Source organism: Salvelinus alpinus, chromosome 16 (genome assembly GCF_045679555.1).
Source record: "Salvelinus alpinus chromosome 16, SLU_Salpinus.1, whole genome shotgun sequence".
Taxonomy (NCBI): domain Eukaryota; kingdom Metazoa; phylum Chordata; class Actinopteri; order Salmoniformes; family Salmonidae; genus Salvelinus; species Salvelinus alpinus.
This window is the reverse complement of record NC_092101.1, coordinates 5,049,594-5,069,885: the sequence shown is the minus strand read 5'-3', so window position 1 is coordinate 5,069,885 and position 20,292 is coordinate 5,049,594. Positions and strand designations below refer to the sequence as shown.

Below are 20,292 nucleotides of genomic sequence, written 5' to 3'. Positions count from 1 at the left end.
ACGAGTCTTGATACAGGCGGATGGATGGAGGGGTAGATGGAAGGATCGGGGAGTGAAGGTGGGGTAATCAATGGTGATAGGCCTACAGAAAAAAGCCCCACTGTGTGCATCGAGAGGATGCGTGGGGTTCGATATCCCACCCTCCCTATGAGGGCCCTGTTCCCTCGCTCTCCTCTTTTACTTGCTAAAAAAAAAATCGCCCTGTTTTGAACTTGACACCGTTTCAGTTGGCACGAGTGTTTGTCTCAGATTAGCTCCCTGTGCTGTGAAGAGAGGGGGGTAAGAAAATGCAACAGTGCCACCACGATCTGAGATGAAAGAAAATGATTTGCACAATTTTATATGAAAGTGGTATTTGTCCTGTTGGGTGGCTCTATCAAAGCAGAACAGCTACCGAGGTACATGATTTAAATGCCGGTTAATTCTTAACTGAACGCTTTCCAGGTAAATGCTGATCATGGCCACTCGACTTCCTCTCTTTTCAAACAAGTGTAATTTCTACAAACGTCTCCGGTCTATAACCCCATCTGCTAAAGTTACTTTTCTCCAAATGCAGCGTGTATCACCTTAAGTGGCAAAGATTAAAGTTGTGTGGCTGTTACTGTAGTTGAGTGTTGTTCAAATTCAACCTTGAAAGACAGAAAAGGAACCATGGATTTGTTCTTCGTTTGGCCTCTCCGACACAGTCATTGACAGATGACTTTGACCTCCTGCAGCGAAAAGAGAGATGATTTTTGTCACATTGTGTCACATTTCCCGTAGTGCTGGGCGATACCTACACTAGACCCATGTTCAACTTTTCACGCCTTGTCAAAAGAGACACAGCAGAGTTTGTGAAGGAAAACACTGCCACACCACAGAAGAAAGGAAAGGTGGAGAGGCGAAGAGGAAGTTGGGAAAAGTATGGATTGGTGAAGACATGAGAAAATTCAAGGAAGAGGTGCCCGGGTGAGTTCCACACCTGCTGATTTACAGCCCAAAATGGGTAATACATTCCACATCACACCCATGGGGGAAGACATTCCACACAGTGTACCGCTTAGACATAATTTTATCACCTGAAATCTAACACTTTTTCACTTTCACCCCTCCCTTCCTCAAACCCTCACTGTTTGCACGTGTTACAGTGGCAATGTAATAAAACGGTTGTGTCTTCTATCAAGCATTGAGAAGAGCCATTGCGTGTAATGAAGTCGGGATTCTCAGTGGGACTTCGCCAGACTCGTGATTAGAAACGTTTGTCTCGGCATCTCGCCTTAGCTGCCTAACTCTCTTAATTGCAAATCGTATAATGGGACGATGGAGCCGTTTCGGGCCGTTCCATGCTGCTTTATGGTACTTGGTGACGCAGTATAACGTAACGTGCCCCGTCTATTACGGCGAAGAGATCAGCACGGCCTCTTGTGTGAGTACGGCTGCTTGTTCAATTTTGAGGAGAGGACGGACAATTAAACTACAGCTCCCAGGAGGCCGTTCATTTGGTTAGTGGCCCCCTCTTAAGCGCCCCTGGATGTGTCGAGTTGGCTAGGGAGGGAGGGATCTCTGAAGAGTTGTGTGGGCTGATTAGAAGTGTTGAGAGGGGGGAACGGGGCGCGTGGGGGGGGACTCCCTCGGTGCTCGCCCCAGTCACCTCTCTAATGCGTTCTGAATAAGTCCCCCTCCAAATACATTTGTTCTCGAAGATTACATCTGGCCTCGTTTAAGTTGCGTTTGTCATTTATCCCCCCGGAAACCCATGCCGCCCCCTTTGTCTTTGTCTGAGCCGTATGGGTTTGTAGCATGTCAGCACAATGTGCCCATGCAATCAGGGCATCTCGGCTCGGGAATTTACATATCTATTAACTTCTTGAGATTTGAGGGGTATACTACAATTTGAAGCTAGATTTATTCAGGATTTTCTAAAGCTAGCCAGCTTCAGTTAACTTCACATTCCAGCTCAGGCCTCATCCGTACTCTGACGGTGGATATTGCTCGTCTGCCTGCCGCTAACTCTAGCAGGCTTGTAACTGCACGTGCGTGTCGCTTGTGGCTAGTCGAACACCAAACTCTTCATTGAGACAATGCTAAACCATCAATCAATGGGCGAGTCAATGCCACATTTTCATTTGTGCCGAAATCAAAATGAAAGAAAAGAAAATGGGAAATTCAGCAGGCTATGGTGTGAAATAGGCTTGTTGATGTGCCGTCTTTATTTTATTACTTTTCGTTAATATGCCATCTTTGGTGTGCTTATCAATGCACAAGCACCTTTTTCCCCCACTTCTATCGATAAAATAATTGTATTAAGTCATGCAAGTTTTACTGTGCATGAAGATTCAAATGCATTCTGTTATTGCTAAATGTGTAATGTGATAGGTATTTTAACATTTATATATATATATATATATATATATATATATATATATATATATATATTCATTAATAAAATATTTAATCAGTCCTCTTCCTCAAATGAAGGGGATGATGATGCAATCTTTGCAAGAGGGAGGGAATCTGATTTCATTCATCGGTCCTCAACCCGGCGGCTCAGACACTTCATTCAGGATAAATGGTGTTTAACGTTGCATTAGCCTGCGTGGGAGCAGGTTAGTTCTGAAGGATTCATTGCCATAAATATGTACCTGGCTCAAAGGTGAGCCACTTTCGAGTTAAGTTGGCCAAAGTTACCTAACTAAATCCTCAAACCCTGTAGGTAGTATAGGGCTCTGGTGACGCAAACACTATAGAACGTCTATGTTGGGTTGTTTATTCTCACCTCTGAACATTTCTGAACTGGCAATATCGTTTGTAAATATGATGGTGATGATTGGCTCGTTCACTGGACACACAGTCATGTGAAGTCATGTTTAGTAGAAGACTAGGGACCCTCAAGTTTGAAAGAAAGATACTTTTCCATTGCATGATATTACGAACAAAAATAACATTAAGCACATTGATAAATGTTACCAACTAAATTATGCACTTTTTAAACACGCATATAGAAATGAGTAGTCCCCAACTCGGATGTATACGAGTTCTAAAAGGTGACTACTGAATATTTGGCCTCTGTGCTGTTGCATCGATTCATGTGGAAGTTGGAATACCAGGAAGTGACATACATTCTGTTTGAAATTACAATAAAATCAAATTCAAGCTGTGGTAGCGAGATCAGTCATAGGAGATAAGGGAGCGCACTGTTTCTGCTGCTGAGAAAATCCTTTCAAAAAAAATATTAACTGGAAATGAAATTGAGACAGCCATTATGAGACAGCCATTATGAGACAGCAATTTTTTCAAACAACACACTGTAGTCGACCTACTGGAATGAATGGTCCTGCACATCTCAACGAAATGCTAATAAAACTATTTCTACAAGAAAAAGTATAATGTTATAAATAACTTGTGTCTAGAATAGATATTACTCAAGTTTTTCAGATAGTTTAAGTCATTTTAAAGATACACATCAGTAATGTTTTCAAGCTCACATTTCACAATATAATGCTTGGTTACGCCAAGCTCCCTAAGGGGATTACCTTCTGCATACACAGATGAGCAAATATGACAGTCAGATGAGTAATTGTTTTGATGAATCACTTCCGGACGCTTCTTTGTTCTCGGAACAACGTGGCAGTTGAGTCAGGAGAACCCAATACTCCTCCCCCTTCACACAACGACTCCCTGTTCTGAGATTGACAGTTTGAGGAATCTCAGGCGTTCATGGGGGACGCCTCCGAATCACCTGTGTACACATTGGCTCGGGTCCTGATCACTAGTCTCTGTCAGAGATGTGGTGTGAGCCTATAAAGAGTAACATGTTACCGACTGAGCAGTCTTAATTTGCTCTCTACCCCTTCCCTGCCCCAGTGGCGATTTTAGCATGTAAAACTTGCACTATAATGGTGACAAACAGTGCCCACAAACTGTTAGGGTCCACATAAAGCTGCCCCAACAGCAGAGTCCCAACAGCAGTCTCAACACCTTACCACTGCTCCACCTGGCTATCAGCGGAGCCATGTCTGGCAGCGAAACAGCTAATTCAGCCTCATTTACTGCCTTTAAAAAAAACATAGCTGATATGTACCATATCATATGATATGATCCGTACCTTCAGGCTCTGATCAGGCCCTACACCCAAACAAGGGCACTGCGTTCATCCACCTCTGGCCTGCTCGCCTCCCTACCTCTGAGGAAGTACAGTTCCCGCTCAGCCCAGTCAAAACTGTTCGCTGCTCTGGCACCCCAATGGTGGAACAAACTCCCTCACGACGCCAGGTCAGCGGAGTCAATCACCACCTTCCGGAGACACCTGAAACCCCACCTCTTTAAGGAATACCTAGGATAGGATAAAGTAATCCTTCTAACCCCCCCCCTTAAAAGAGTTAGATGCACTATTGTAAAGTGGTTGTTCCACTGGATATCATAAGGTGAATGCACCAATTTGTAAGTCGCTCTGGATAAGAGCGTCTGCTAAATGACTTAAATGTAAATGTAAATATGTCTGACTTGTTTATTAAACAAATGTGGTTTCTACTGAGATGTACAAACTATGGCATAAGGGAAAGACGAGCAGATAAGGGGCAATACGTAATTTCGATTAAGACATTAATGAGCGATCTAGGACAGACGATGTCAATATAATTATTTGTTCTGCACTTTTGAAATTCAGAACATGGGCCGTTCTTACAGTATTCTCCCTGTACACCAAGTCAGAACCTTAGGATAAATAATGAGGCCATATAAGCAGACAATGACAGCTCTTACAATATTTGATGATTACATTTCTCTAAAACAGGCTATAGGCTACATGTGCACCACCAAGTCAGAACAGTAGGCAAAAGAGGGGGAAAGGGACCAAATTATTTGTGTGAGGCACATGGGTTACTATCAGCTTACTACACAACATACACTTAGTATTACTTTCTTAGCTGCAGTATACATATCTCCCTGGCATATTACATCATTTATGCAGCAGCATACAGTACATTTTTGGACTCACCTTGTTCGTGCTGTGCTCACTTCCTTCCAAACCACTCATTGTTGAATTTGTGATTTCCAACTTGTTGTGTAATTTTTATGGCCGATGAGCAGTTGTTTCAGAGTCCCGCAATAAGAGCTAAGACGCTAATGTTCTCTGAATGTCACTGAGTAGACTGATAGCATGATCTATTCAATTATGGCATAATTCTACTGTTTGTATTCATTAGCATCACTGTCAATTACATTCTTTCATTTTGAAGGCTAACCGCAAAGTCCACTATTGTGGCTAATCCTTATTGTGGCTAGTTTCACAGATTCACATTCACATAGACCACCATTAATCAAATAAGAATTACCTTATAAATTAGGGCTATTTTAGATGATGGCACCAAGCTATATAGTTAGCTAGCCAACTTTAGCTACTGGAACAGATTGTCGTTTTGCTATGTTTTTGGGGAAGACCATTGTTTGCATCCATGAGCTGGCTAGCTTTTTTTATGACCAGCACTGTAGGTGCGCACAACAACTTTACCAGCATCATAGCATACGTATCGATGAATCGTTCTGACATATGAATTACGAGTGATAGTGTAATAACTACATTAAAAAAAATATGATTGTGTTAAATTATTATGTGACGTGCAGTCATATTCAGATCCTGATTGCTTATTTGACACGCAAAGACCGAAACGGCGTTCCATAGAAATCCTGGTCTAGAATGAAATGACTGAACAACGAAACAGCACAGCAAGTAAGTGAAAGGAATAGATTTTGATTATGTTTTAATGGTAACGGGGACATACGTAAATGCCAAACGAAGTAACTTTTTGGTCAGTGTGTGTGTGTAACCTTTATTTAACTAGGCAAGTCAGTTATAAACAAATTCTTATTTACAATGACGGCTTACCCCGGCCAATCCCGGAGGACGCTGTGCCAATTGTGCGCCGCCCTATGGGACTCCCAGTCACCACTGTAGTGACGCCTCTCACACTGAGATGCAGTGCCTTAGACCGCTGTGTCCATGTGTGTGTTAACTATTTAACTGTACTAGAATGATTAATAGGCCGCTAAAATGTTTAATATTGGTTATCGGTATCGTTTTTTTGGCAAGGAAAATATTGGATATCGGTATCGGCCAAAAAATGTCATATCGGTGCATCACTAGTACTCAGTAATGTATTGGATTTGCCCCAAACATAACACTTTCTGTTTAGTTAAAAAAGTGTATTGCCTTGCGACATTTTTTGCAGTATTACTTCAGTGCCTTTTTTGCAAACAGGATGGATGTTTTGAAATATTTTTTATTCTGTATAGGCTCCATTATTTTCACTCTGTCAATTAGGTTCGTATTGTGGAGTAACTACAATGTTGTTGATCCATCCTCGGGTTTCTCTTATTACTGTATATCCGTTCAACTCTAACTGTTTTAAAGTTGGCCTCATGGTGAAATCCCTGAGCAGTTTCCTTCCTCTCCGGCAACTGAGTTAGGAAGGACCTCGGTGTCTTTGTAGTGACTGGGTGTATTGATACACCATCCAAAGTGTAATTAATAAATTCACCATGCTCAAAGGGATATTCAATGTCTGATAAACACATGTTTTTTCCCATCTACCAATAGGTGCCCTTCTTTGCGAAGCGTTGGAAAACCTCCCTGGTCTTTGTGGTTGAATCTGTGTTTGAAATTCAATGCTCAACTGAGGAACCTTACAGATAATTGTATGTGTGGGGAACAACACACAATTATATTAAACACTATTATTGCACACAGAGTGAGTCCATGCAACTTATTGTGACTTTAGCATATTTTTACTCTTGATCTTATTTAGGCTTGACATAACAAAGGGATTATGGCAAGCCATAATTATTGACTCAAGACATTTCAGCTTTTCATTTTTTATAAACTTGTAAAAAAATTAAAAATACATAAATTCCACTTTGACATTATGGTGTATTGTGTGTAGGCTGGTGACACATCTAAATGTTATCAATTTTAAATTCAGGTTTTAACACAACAAAATGTGGAAAAAGTCAAAGGGTGTGACTATACAAATGCGTGTGCACACACTCGCATGTGTACACTCCATCTCACACACACACATAGTCAGTCTCGCACGCTCATATCTTCCAAGCGAATTAGAAAGGCGCTTTGGCTGTACACAGGGCGTAAGCCTGGGAAAGCGTTTTTCTAAACATAATGTTTGTAGATTAGCCGAGGTTAATGATCCGATTGCTTGGGAGGCGGCTGCCTGGGAGGCTAGGCGGCTCTTTAATGTGAGGTGGGGGAAAACAAGTTGTGCTTGGCTGTCCCGTCTCCCTTATTGCCACCAGACACATACAGTACTGCAGGCAATACATAACATAGAAATAGAATAACAAAACCTTGACTTGAATGGAAATATTCATTCTAGAAATTGTGTTTCTATGATGGCAACACTATTTACGCTATGCAGGCACCATACGGCATAGGCATTATATTACAGAATGTCAACTTGAATGGGAATGACTGTTCCAGTAATTCTTTATTTATACTATCTAGGAATCGGTTTGCTAACCCTTTTAAGAGTTGCTAGGAAAATGAACAGTCTAAAATTGACCTCAATGGGCAGACTATTTTCTTTGCGTAAAGGAGAAATTACAAGACGGCACGGAATATCACGCCACATTATTTCTGTAAAAATAAAACATTTTAAGGTAAACGCCAAAAGTAGAAACACTTGTTGTTTTTCTTTTTCAGCCACAGAGCCTCTAAGTCTACTTGTGGAGTCGCTGTTTATTGTTCTCCCGCTCTCTCCTCATTGTTTAGTTAGAGTTTCTTTATGTTCATCTATAAAGTCTTTTGAAGAAATAGGGCCCATCTATGGGGTCTGGGTGGCTGGTGATCCTCAGTGGTTAGTTCATCGAGGTCGGACGCCCTACCGCTGCCCCCCTCTCTCAAGATAAGTGGAGGAATGGGGGAGAGAGAGACTGAAAAATTATTGTGAGACCCCTCCTCGCCCCTCTTCTGCCTCCCTGGTTCCCCCTCCCTGTGCCTGTCGAGGCATGCCTTCCCTCGCAACTGACGTGAACACAGACAGAGGGCAAGAGGAGAGGTGGGCGAACAAAGAGGTACTGTCACTGTCTCACCGGGGTTTTTGGGGAGGGTTGGCTGGACTGGCGGGGTGGGAGAGGGAGGGTAGTGGGGTGGGGGGGGGGGGGGTAGAATAGAGATTAAAATATGGAGAGGGGGGACTATTGAGCGAGATAAAGACTACAAGCGGTGAGAGTTTCTCTCACACACACAAAACAGTAAGGCTCTCTTGCCCGTGTCTCCCGAAGTGAGGCGTGAGGAGTGGAAGGTCCGCTCTGTTTACTCTTCATTGTGCAGTATTTGCTTAACCCTCTTTCCTTTATCTGTGCAGCTGTATGTTTGAAAAAAGGCCGGGGAGGGGATCTAGCTGGCTGAATGGGAGCACAGCTGTTAGTGATTTCTTGAGTACAATTATAACAGCCGTGGATTCCTCTCTAGCTGAATCTCCTCCCCCCCCCCTCCCTCTCCACACAAGTTCTCCTTGAGGTATGCGTTGCTGTTTGGCCCAAGCTCAGTTAAGTATTCTGGCGTTGCTGCTTTGTTCACTTTTGAAAACTATGCCTTTTGGGCTTTTAGACACCATCTTGCCTCTGGAGTAGAAATAGGTGACACTGAAAATATGCTCTCATCCACTGTGGTATTCTTTTACAGGACTTCCTATTACTGTATATCTACATTTTGAAAGATAACCAAATCGCTGATGTTATGGAGTGGAGCCAGCAACCTGGGCACGTCTCTCTCTCTCTCTCGCTCTCGACTAATTTCGTTTTAAATGGAATGTTCCCTGCCCTCCGCTTTTCCTTGTGAAGACGACTCCGTATACCGGAACAGTTTCTTTATCGTTTTGCCTCTGTCCTTTTACATTTCAGAGGTTATCAGAAAGCTGCGATAAGAGAGGAAAACGGAGAGGAAGAGAAGCAGCCCGACGCGGTGTGAAGGAATGGAATAAACCCCAGAGCAGAACCAGAGGAAGGAGGGATGACTGCCGTGAGATGAGAGGGATAGAGGTAAGAGCCCTGAGGTCAAACGGCGCCTCGTGGTAGAGGGATGGGGGAGGGTGAGGTGTCTTCATTTAAGTCCCACCTGGATGCCTGAGTCACCTGCACACGGGGTGGGGTGTGTGTGTGTGTGTGTGAGAGAGAGTCCTCCTGAGCCCTCTTGTAGTGGAGTGGGTCGAGAGCTTCAAGTTCCTCGGTGTCCACATTGCTAAGGAATTAACATGGTCCACACACACCATCACAGTCGTGAAGAAGGCACGATAATGCCTATTCCCCCTCGGGAGGCTGATAAGATTTGGAATGGGCCCTCAGATCCTCAAAGTTCTACAGCTGCAGCATTGAGAGCATCTTGACCGGCTGCATCACCACCTGGTATGACAACTTCATCCACATCCGACTGCAAGGCGTCAGAGGAAGGCCCTAAAAATTGTCAGATTCCAGCCACCCAAGTCCGACTGTTTTCTCTGCTATCGCTCGGTAAGCGGTACCGATGCACCAAGTCTGGAACCAACAGGATAGAGGCCTTCAAGGGCAGGAATTTTAAGCTTGAGCCCTGCCCATGCCCGCGACGATCAGGCCCAACATCCCGAAATCAGAAATAACTTTCTCCGTTAGTAAATCCATGAATTTCTACTCTCTCTCTCTGTCACTCGCTCCCTGCACACGGCTTGCTCTGCTCATCGCGGCTCTGAGACTGTGAGTATCCATAGTTTCGCTCGGGCTGCTCTGCTCAATGAAGAGACACGAGAGAGCAGTTACCTGTTAGCTACTTTTCGTCAGATATAAACTCGGACAAAACTCAAAACATTATTTTCTGTGAAATAATCTCTCCTGTTTTATGTTTGATGAGGTTGAAGCACTTCTGACACCTTGTTATGCTCTGTCACATATGACTGTACTGCGCAGCAGAGCACGAGCAAATGGCTCCGCTTCAAAATGTTAGTGATCAATTTAGTGATACCCAAGACCTGCCTGTACCCTAGTTATTGATGAAAAAACAGGCCCTACCCGGCCCTAATCCGATGTATGATGTTGGGGCCCGTCGGGCTTGGGCCGGGTAGCAGAGCTCTACAACAGGACCCTGAACAGCTTCTACCCCCAAGCCATAAGACTGCTAAGTATTCCAGATAGCTATTTGGTTCTTTATTTCCCCCCCCTTTTCACTAACTATTTTGACTCATCACATACACTGCTTCTACTGCTTATTATCTATCCTGTTGCCTAGTCCTTTTACGCGGTCCTATATATTCATATCTACCTCAATTACCTCATACCCCTGCACATCGACTCGGTACTAGTGCCGTTTGTATATAGCCAAGTTATCGTAACTCGTGTATTTGTGTTATTATCTTTCTATTATTATTACATTTTTCTCTGCATTGTTGGGAAGGGCCCATAAGTAAGCATTTCTACACGTGTTGTTTACGAAGCATATGACACATACGATTTGATTTGTGCGTTCTGAATATGTGTCTTTTTGCAAGTGTGTGTTTGTGTGTCCTCTGAATGTGTTTTTGTGTGTACGGGCGTGACAGGCACTGAGCCATACGAGGCCAGGTGAGGAACCCTGCGTTCTGTCTCTCCCAGCACCTGCCTCATCCCTGACTCCTGAACTCCTCCTTTATCTCCCGCTCTAATCTCCCGTTCTTTCCCTCTCTCATCTCTCTATCCCTGATTGAGTTAAAAGTCCAGAGTTAATCTGTCCTTCACGTGTTAATTAAGAGGTGTTTCACGTGAAATGCTTTTTTTCTCTCGACTCCAGCCATCAATTGGGCTCAAAGTATCATCCTTTTTTTGCCTTTTAAGTCCAGTTTTACCCATTAAAAAAAAATATGTATTTGAATCCTAAGATCTGTTATCACATACACAGTCAACATTTTGGACGCCTACTCATTCAAGGGTTTTCTTTACTTTGACTATTTTATACATGTATGTTTTCATACATTTTTTTTTACAAATGAATTAAAAATGAAAAGCTAAAATGTCTCGAGTAAATAAGTGTTCAACCCCTTTGTTATGGCAAGCCTAAATAGACCAGGAGTAAAAATCTGCTTAACAAGTTACATAATAAGTTGCATGGAATCTGTGTGCAATACTAGTGTTTAACATGATTTTTTTATTGGCTACCTGATCTCTGTACCAAACAAATACATTTATCTGTAAGGTCCCTCAGTCAAGCAGTGCATTTAAAACAGATTCAACCACAAAGACCAGGGAGGTTTTCCAAGAAGTATTGGTAGATTGTGTAAAAAAAGAACGAAAAAGAAGCAGACATTGTTATTAATTACACTTTGGATGGCGTATCAATACACCCCGTCACTACGAATATACAGGTGTCCTGCCTAACTCAGTTGCCGGAGAGGAAGGAAACCACTCAGGGATTTCACCATGAGGCGAGTGGTGACATTTAAACAGTTGCAAAGTTTAATGGCTGTGATAGGAGAAAACTGACGATGGATCCACAACGTTGCAGTTACTCCACAATACTAACCTAATTGACTGAGTGAAAACTATGAAGCCTGTACAGAATAAAAAATATTCAGTAACATGCATCCTGTTTGCAACAAGACAGTGAAGTAATACTGCAATTAACTTTTTGTCCTGAATAAAAGTGTTGTTTGGGGCAAATCCAATAGAACACATTACTGAGTACCACTCTCCATATGTTCAAGTATAGTGGTAGCTGCTTGGAATCGTTAAGCACTGGAGTTTTACAGGATAAAGAAAGTAACGGAATGGAAGCACAGGCAAAATCCTAGAGGAAAACCTGGTTCAGTCTGCTTTCCACCAGACACTGGGAGATAAATTCACATTTTAGCATGGCAATAACCTAAAACACAATGCCAAATCTACACGAGAGTTGCTTACCAAGAAGACAGTGAATGTTCCTGACTGTCCGAGTTACGGATTTGACTTAAATCTGTTTGAAAATGGTTGCCTAGCAATGATAAACAACCAATTTGACAGATCTTGAAACATTTTGAAAATAATTATAGGCAATTGTTGCACAATCCAGGTGTGGAAAGCTCTTAGAGACTTACCCAGAAAGACTCACAGCTGTAATTGCTGCCAAAGCTAATTCTAACATGTATTGACTCAGGGGGTGTCACGATCTTTCAAGATCGAACCCAGAAGCAGACCAGGACAAGGAGCGTAGGAAGAAGGTGAGTATTTATTTACAATTAAATGTGAAAAAGGTAGATATATCCAGATGGCGTAGCGGGCAGCGGTGGTGAATAGATGAGGGGAAATAGGTGAATCCAATGTAGTAGTAGAATCCTCTGTCAACCAGGCGGGAATGGAGTGAATGATCCAGGTGAGTAACTGAAGGCAAAACAAACGGAGGTAAGTTCAAGGCAAGCAATACGTAAATGAAAACAACAAAACAAATACTATCCAACTGGAGTCTGGTACTCAGGCACAACCTACTGTTCATGGCTAACGATCCGGCAGGGAATGGAAGTCAGGTCAGAGCTTTTGAAGGGAAGAGATGATGATCAGGACAGGTGTGCAGATTACTGATGGGAAACAGGTGCGGGTGAACATCAATCTCCCAACGAGCTAATTCGCCCGGCAACCAGACAGGGTGCGTTCCAGGACACCTGAAACACACTCCAGGACAGACACACAGGCAAACCCAGACTCAGGAAGCGGGATTCGTGACAGGGGGTTGAAAACGTATCTAATCAAGATACATTTAGTGTTTTAATTTAACATATTTATTTTTATTTATTTATTTTTTTACAAATGTTCGAATTTTTCTTCTACTTTGACATTAGAGTATTTTGTGTAGATCGTTGACAAAAAATGACAATTCAATCCATTTGAATCCCGCTTTGTCATACAACAAAATGTGGACAAATTCAAGGGGTGTGAATATTTTCTGACGGCACCGTATGTGGAAGGGTCATTGTCAGGGCAAAAAGACAAAACACACAGAGAACAAACCGATACTGCAATGTGTTGCTGTGTTTTAGTGTTCCCAAGCCAATGTCTGAGCCACTTAGTCTAAGAGCATTCTGTCTTTCCCTCTCCTGGGCTAAAAGCTACAGTAAATCAAATGCTAGTCTGTAGCGTGGTCAGACTGACTGGGGCTCTAAGATTATAGGTTACGCCAAGATATAAAGAGAATGCCGGAAAGCTGTAATTTCTTCCCTCTCTTCTTCTCTTTGCCTGTCTTCTACCACTCTGAGAGAGAGAGAGAGAGAGAGAGAGAGAGAGAGAGAGAGAGAGAGGGAAATCTCAAAAGGTGGTAGGAGGTTGAAAAGGTTGGCGCTCTAGCTTCCAGCTAGCTGTTGTGGTAGCTTAGTTGCTGTAGCCTTCTTCTGGGAAATCATTTTTCCTAGTCCCTCCCTACCCACACTCACATTAGTGTTCCCCTTGTCTCACTCACTCACTCACTCACTCACTCACTCACACACATATCCCTCTCTTTCATCCTACCAGTCCAACAAAGGCCTCTTGTTTTAAAGGCAGGTGGCGATTAAAAAGTTTAAGGGGATATAGAGAGTAGCTCCTTGTTTTTTAAATGTTTTAATTGTTTTTTTTACATCAGGAAACCTGTGAGTGTTTCCAAGCAAACAGCCCCACTTTGCTTTTCCTCCTATTCATTAGGTTAAAACATTTTTTCAACTGAAAACAAAACCAAGTTTATTCGACAAGCTCAGGTGTTGTCTTCTGTCTCAAAGCCTGGTTTCAAAGCCAGGATGTCACCTGACTGTTCTTACAATATGACTCGCTGTGATGCCCCCTTGAATAAGGAGCTCATGCTGACAGCACAGTGCATTTCAGCTCTTTTGGTATCATTTTAGGACTGCAGAACTACCGATAACTGTCCTGCGTTAGCATGAGGATAGCACTTTACATTCCGGCTCGGTGGTAACAAGATGGTAATATCTTTGTATTTATTTATTCTTTATTGAAGTACAATAAAGTGTAAAGTAAAACACCCTGGTGTTGTTTTATTTTAGCTAACTAAATAGCAAAAAATTGTGTTTTTACGCAATACCTTGTCATTACCTCTAGTTCGCTAGCTAATATCACAACAACATTAGCGAAGGCTTGATGAAATGTTCTTGGAAATTAGTGTTCTATTTTTTTTAACATTATAGCTATCTTGCTAAGTACCTGTTCACAGAAAGCATTCAAAACAGCAGACTGAAGAGACTGGTAGAGAGCGCATGTTCTGTTCATCTGACATTCCTGTCGACCAAATCAATCCATCACAGCGCAATTGTCAACCACAAAAGCCAATGCAGACATGAAAAATAACAAAGAGCAACGGAAAGGGAATTTTGGTGAACTTTGAGAGGGGTGAATACAACAAATATAATAATATTGTGCTATTGTATTTCACCAAAATCCCTTTTCGATGCTCTTTGTTATTTTTCATGTCTGTTGCTCTGTGATTATGTCAAATGTGTGCATGCACTCTCCACTCTTTCTCCACTGCAACAAAGATTATCTAGACAAGATAGTCGAGTGACCACTCGAACAATAGAAATATACAGTGCATTCGGAAAGCATTCAGACCCCTTCACTTTTTATACATTTTGTTACAGTACAGTCTTATTCTAAAATGTATTAAATAATTTTTTTCCATCATCGATCTACACACAATACCCCATAATGACAAAGCAAAAACAGGTTTTTTTATTTTTTGCAAATGTATCAAATATTTAAAACAGAAACAACACATTTTCATAAGTATTCAGACCCTTTACTCAGTACTTTGTTGAAGCACCTTTGGCAGCGATTACAGCCTCGAGTCTTCTTTTGTTTGACGCTATAAGCTTGGCAGACATGTATTTGGGGAGTTTCTCCCAGTATTCTCTGCAGATCCTCTCAAGCTCTGTCAGGTTGGATGGGGAGCGTCGCTGCACAGCTATTTTCTGGTCTCCCCAGAGATGTTCGATCGGGTTAAAGTCTGGGCCCCGGTTGGGCCACCCAAGGACATTCAGAGACTTGTCCCGAAGCTACTCCTGCGTTGTCTTGGCAGTGTGCTTAGGGTCGTTGTCCTGTTGGAAGGTGAAGCTTCGCCCCAGTCTGAGGTCCTGAGTGCTCTGGAGCAGGTTTTCATCAAGGATCTCTATGTACTTTACTCCGTTCATCTTTCCCTCGATCTTGACGAGTCTCCCAGTACTTGCCGCTGAAAAACATCCCCACAGCATGACGCCATGCTTCACCATAGGGAACCTGGTGCCAGGTTTCCTCCAGATTCTCATGGTCTTTAGGTGCCTTTTGGCAAACTCCAAGTGGGCTGTCATGTGACTTTTACTGAGGAGTGTCTTCCGTCTGGAAGGTTCTCCCATCTCCACAGAGTCACCTCCCTGACCAAGGCCCTTCTCATCCGATTGCTCAGGAAGAGTCTTGGTGGTTCCAAACCTCTTCCATTTAAGAATGATGGAGGCCACTGGGTTGCTGGGGACCTTCAATGCTGCAGACATGTTTTGGTACCCTTCCCCAAATCTGTCCCTCGACACAATCCTGTCTCGGAGCTCTACGGACAATTCCTTCGACCTAATGGCTTGGTTTTTGCTCTGACATACACTGTCAACTTTGGGACCTTATATAGACAGGGGTGTGTTCCTTTCCAACTCATGTCCAACCAATTGCATTTACCACAGGTGGACTCCAATGAAGTTGTAAAAACATCTCAAGGATGATCAATGGAAGCAGAATGCATCTGAGCAATTTTTTTTTGTCTCAAAGAAATTTCGAGTCTCATAGCAAAGAGTCTGATTTACATAAGTATTAAGATAATTTTTTAAATATATTTTTTTAAATTGTAGAGATTTATGAAACATGTTTTCGCTTTGTAATTATGGGGTATTGAGTGTAGATTGATGAGAAAAATGAAATCAATTTTAGAATAAGGCTGTAATGTCACAAAATGTGGAAAAAGTGAAGGGGTCTGAGTATTTTCCGAATGTACTGTTTGTCCTCAAAGATGGAAGGCAGGCGGGAGGATGCGAGATCAGGTGGGATGTTTTAGCTAAACTCAGCAAAAAAAGAAATGTCCCTTTTTCAGGACCCTGTCTTTCAAAGATAATTCGTAAAAATCCAAATAACTTCACAGATCTTCATTGTAAAGGGTTTAAACACTGTTTCCCGTGCTTGTTCAATGAACCATAAAAAAGTAATGAACATGCACCTGTGGAGCGGTTGTTAAGATACTAACAGCTTACAGACCGTAGGCAATTAAGGTCACAGTTATGAAAACTTAGGACACTAAAGAGGCCTTTCTACGGACACTGAAAAACACCAAAAGAAAGATGCCCAGGGTCACTGCTCTTCTGCGTGACCGTGCCTTAGGCATGTTGCAAGGAGGCATGAGGACCGCAAATGTGGCGAGGGCAATCATTTGCAATGTCCGTACTGTGAGTTGCCTAAGACAGCGCAACAGGGAGACAGGACATACAGCTGATCGTCCTTGCAGTGGCAGACCAACGCCTGCACAGGAACGGTACATCTGAACATCACACCTGCGGGACAGGTACAGGATGGCAACAACAACTGCCTGAGTTACACCAGGAATGCATAATCCCTCCATCAGTGCTCAGACTGTCCACAATAGGCTGAGAGAGGCTGGACTGAGTGCGTGTAGGCCTGTTGTAAGGCAGGTCCTCACCAGATATCACCGGCAACAACATTGCCTATGCGCACAAACCCACCGTCGCTGGACCAGACAGGACTGGCAAGAAGTGCTCTTCACTGACGAGTTGCGGTTTTGTCTCACCAGGTGTGATGGTTGGATTCGCATTTATCGTCAAAGGAATGATCGTTACACCGAGGCCTGTACTCTGGAGCGGATCGATTTGGAGGTGGAGGGTCCGTCATGGTCTGGGGCGGTGTGTCACAGCTTGTTGTCATTGCAGGCAATCTCAACGCTGTGCGTTACAGGGAAGACATCCTCCTCCCTCATGTGGTACCCTTCCTGCAGGCTTATCCTGACATGACCCTCCAGCATGACAATGCCACCAGCCACACTGCTCGTTCTGTGCGTGATTTCCTGCAAGACAGGAATGTCAGTGTTCTGCCATGGCCAGCGAAGAGCCCGGATCTCAATCCCATTGACCACGTCTGGGACCTGTTGGATCGGAGGATGAGGGCTAAGGCCATTCCCCCCAGAAATGTCTGGGAACTTGCAGGTGCCTTGGTGTAAGAGTGGGGTAACATCTCACAGCAAGAACTGGCAAATCTGGTGCAGTCCATGAGGAGGAGATGCACTGCAGTACTTAATACAGCTGGTGGCCACACCAGATACTGACTGTTAATTTAGATTTTGACCCCCCCTTTGTTCAGGGACACATTAGTCAATTTCTGTTAGTCACATGTCTGTGGAACTTGTTCAGTTTATGTCTCAGTTGTTGATTCTTATGTTCATACAAATATTTACACATGTTAAGTTTGCTGAAAATTAACACAGTTGACAGTGAGAGGACGTTTCCTTTTTTTGCTGAGTTTATTGAGGGGGCAGAAAGTCTTTTTTTCCTTAATTTAACCTTTAGGCAAGTCAGTTAAGTACAAATTCTGATTTACAATGACGGCCTAACTCGGACGACGCTGGGCCAATTGTGCGCCGCCCTATGGGACTCCCAATCGCGGCCGGTTGTGATACAACCTGGAATCGAACCAGGGTCTGTAGTGACGCTTTTAGCATTGAGACGCAGTGCCTTAGACTGCTGTGCCACTCGGGAGTCCATAAAAGTAGTACACAATGTTCTTCTTCATTGGCTGATTGCTCCCAATTCATAGGAATCCCCACCTAGTTGACTACTTTAAAATGGTGGAACCCATTAAACAACATTATAACTACTAATTGTAATTAATGGTGACTACTTGCTAATTACCTAGTAAGTACATAGTTATTACCATCTTTTTACCAGGTTATTACCCAGCTTGAATGTAAAGTGGTACAAGCACAACTTCTTTAGGGCTAATGGTTGCCTTTGGCCTTTTACCCTTTGGCTAAAGACAGACGGATATCCATCAGCCACGGTTTTGAGCTGAAACTCATTATGGTTGGGAGCCCATGGGGTCTTGTTCTGGAGCGAGAGAGCAAGGCAAAAATATACAAAGAGAGAGGGAGGAGCTGTGGGCAAGGTCTGTCTTTATATAAGGTCGTAAAGTTGTGCGTTTCCTGGCCTTTCTCTACTTGTAGTGTGTGTGCTTGTGCGTGGTATAATAATGCATTCATGTTTGAATGGTCTTCAATAATCATTGAGTAGGCTATATCTGTGCCCAGATTATCTAGCGCACAGGTTAATACAAGGCAATGAGCAGGTCAAGTCAGAGCCATGAATAAATAATTAGGCCTAGGCTACACTTTGTTGTATAGAGTATTTGGACAGTAAACAAAATGACACCAGGTAGACAGCGGTCTACAAAATAAGCAGCAGACACATGCACATACATTTAATATTGCTTTCTGTAGTCAAGCACAAGGAACTGAATCCCATGTGCCTATTAGGCTATAGTTCAACCTAATAATCTAATATAGAACAGACTACTTTCGCTTTGATGCCATTTCAAAACAAGTTACAGGGAAGAACACTACGGTAAGCTAATACTCACCAAACAGATGTGTCATGTTGTGGGGTAAAAGTGATACGTAACACAGTGTAAAATATTATTTTCTACTTTGTGTTATACATTTTATACTCTTACTATAAAACAAGTGTGTCTTCACTGTGATAAGGGCAGGGGAATATAACAGTGTGTTTTCTGCTAAATCAACAAACAATGCTATGCCATTGCAATTGCATATAGCCATAATCACCAGCAGCCAACCAGCAGCACAGCGCCAGTCCCACGCAAGGGGGCCCCTGAATGGGCTATAGCAACAGACACAGCTGTACATTGCTTTATAAAATAAGCAGCACCAGCTCAGATGTGTGTGTGTGTGTGTGTGTGTGTGTGTGTGTGTGTGTGTGTGTGTGTGTGTGTGTGTGTGTGTTGAAGTCGGAAGTTTACACACACTTAGGTTGGAGTCATTAAAACTTGTTTTTCAACCACTCCAAAAATTTCTTGTTAACAAACTATATTTTTGGCAAATCGGTTAGGACATCTACTTTGTGCATGACACAAGTAATTTTTCCAACAATTGTTTACAGACAGATTATTTCACTTATAATTCACTGTATCACAATTCCAGTGGGTCAGAAGTTTACATACACTTAGTTGACTGTGCCTTTAAACAGCTTGGAAAATTCCAGAAAATGATGTCATGGCTTTAGAAGCTTCTGATAGGCTAATTGACATCATTTGAGTCAATTGGAGGTGTACCTGTGGATGTATTTAAAGGCCTACCTTCAAACTCAGTGCGTCTTTGCTTGAGGAATGGGGGAAAAAAAGAAATCAGCCAAGTCCTCAGAAAAAAAAATCTCTCCTAGAGATGAATGTACTTTGGTGCGAAAAGTGCAAATCAATCCCAAAACAACAGCAAAGGACCTTGTGAAGATGCTGGAGGAACCGGTACAAAAGTATCTATGTCCACAGTAAAACGAGTCCTATATCGACATAACCTGAAAGACCACTCAGAAAGGAAGAAGCCACTGCTCCAAAACCGCCATAAAAAGCCAGACTACTGTTTGCAACTGCACATGGGGACTAAGATCGTACTTTTTGGAGAAATGTCCTCTGGTCTGACGAAACAAAAATAGAACTGTTTGGCCATAATGACCATCGTTATGTTTGGAGGAAAAAGTGGGAGGCTTGCAATCCGAGGAAGAACACCATCCTAACCGTGAAGCACAGGGGTGGCAACATCTTGTGGGGGTGCTTTGCTGCAGGAGGGACTGGTGCACTTCACAAAATAGATGGCATCATGAGGAGGGACAATTATGTGGATATATTGAAGCAACATCTCAAGACATCAGTCAGGAAGTTAAAGCTTGGTCGCAAATGGGTCTTCCAGATGGACAATGACTCCAAGCATACTTCCAAAGTTGGGGCAAAATGGCTTAAGGACAACAAAGTCAAGGTATTGGAGTGGCCATCGCAAAGCCCAGACCTCAAACCCATAGAAAATTTGTGGGCATATCTGAAAAAGCGTGTGCGAGCAAGGAGGCCTACAAACCTGACTCTGTTACAACATCTCTGTCAGGAGGAATGGGCCAAAATTCACCCAACTTATTGTGGGAAGCTTGTGGAAGGCTACCCAAAACATTTGACCCAAATAAACAATTTAAAGGCAATGCTATCAAATACTAATTGAGTGTATGTACACTTCTGAACCCCCTTGGAATGTGATGAAAGAAATAAAAGCTG

At 42.8% G+C, this 20,292-nt stretch overlaps 2 long non-coding RNA genes across 2 annotated transcripts in view; one reads left to right on the top strand and one right to left on the bottom strand.

Moving 5' to 3' along the window:
* Positions 1-20,292, top strand: part of LOC139540676 (uncharacterized) — a 43,476-nt gene that overhangs the window by 5,014 nt on the left and 18,170 nt on the right. Inside the window, exon 2 of the long non-coding RNA XR_011668252.1 lies at positions 8,893-9,030. This is a non-coding gene — a long non-coding RNA (uncharacterized lncRNA). The remainder of the gene's footprint in view (positions 1-8,892; positions 9,031-20,292) is intronic.
* Positions 12,179-12,644, bottom strand: LOC139541761 (uncharacterized). The gene is made up of 2 exons (XR_011668396.1): positions 12,451-12,644; positions 12,179-12,345 (listed from the first exon to the last, which is right to left on the bottom strand). It is a non-coding gene; the product is annotated as an uncharacterized lncRNA (long non-coding RNA).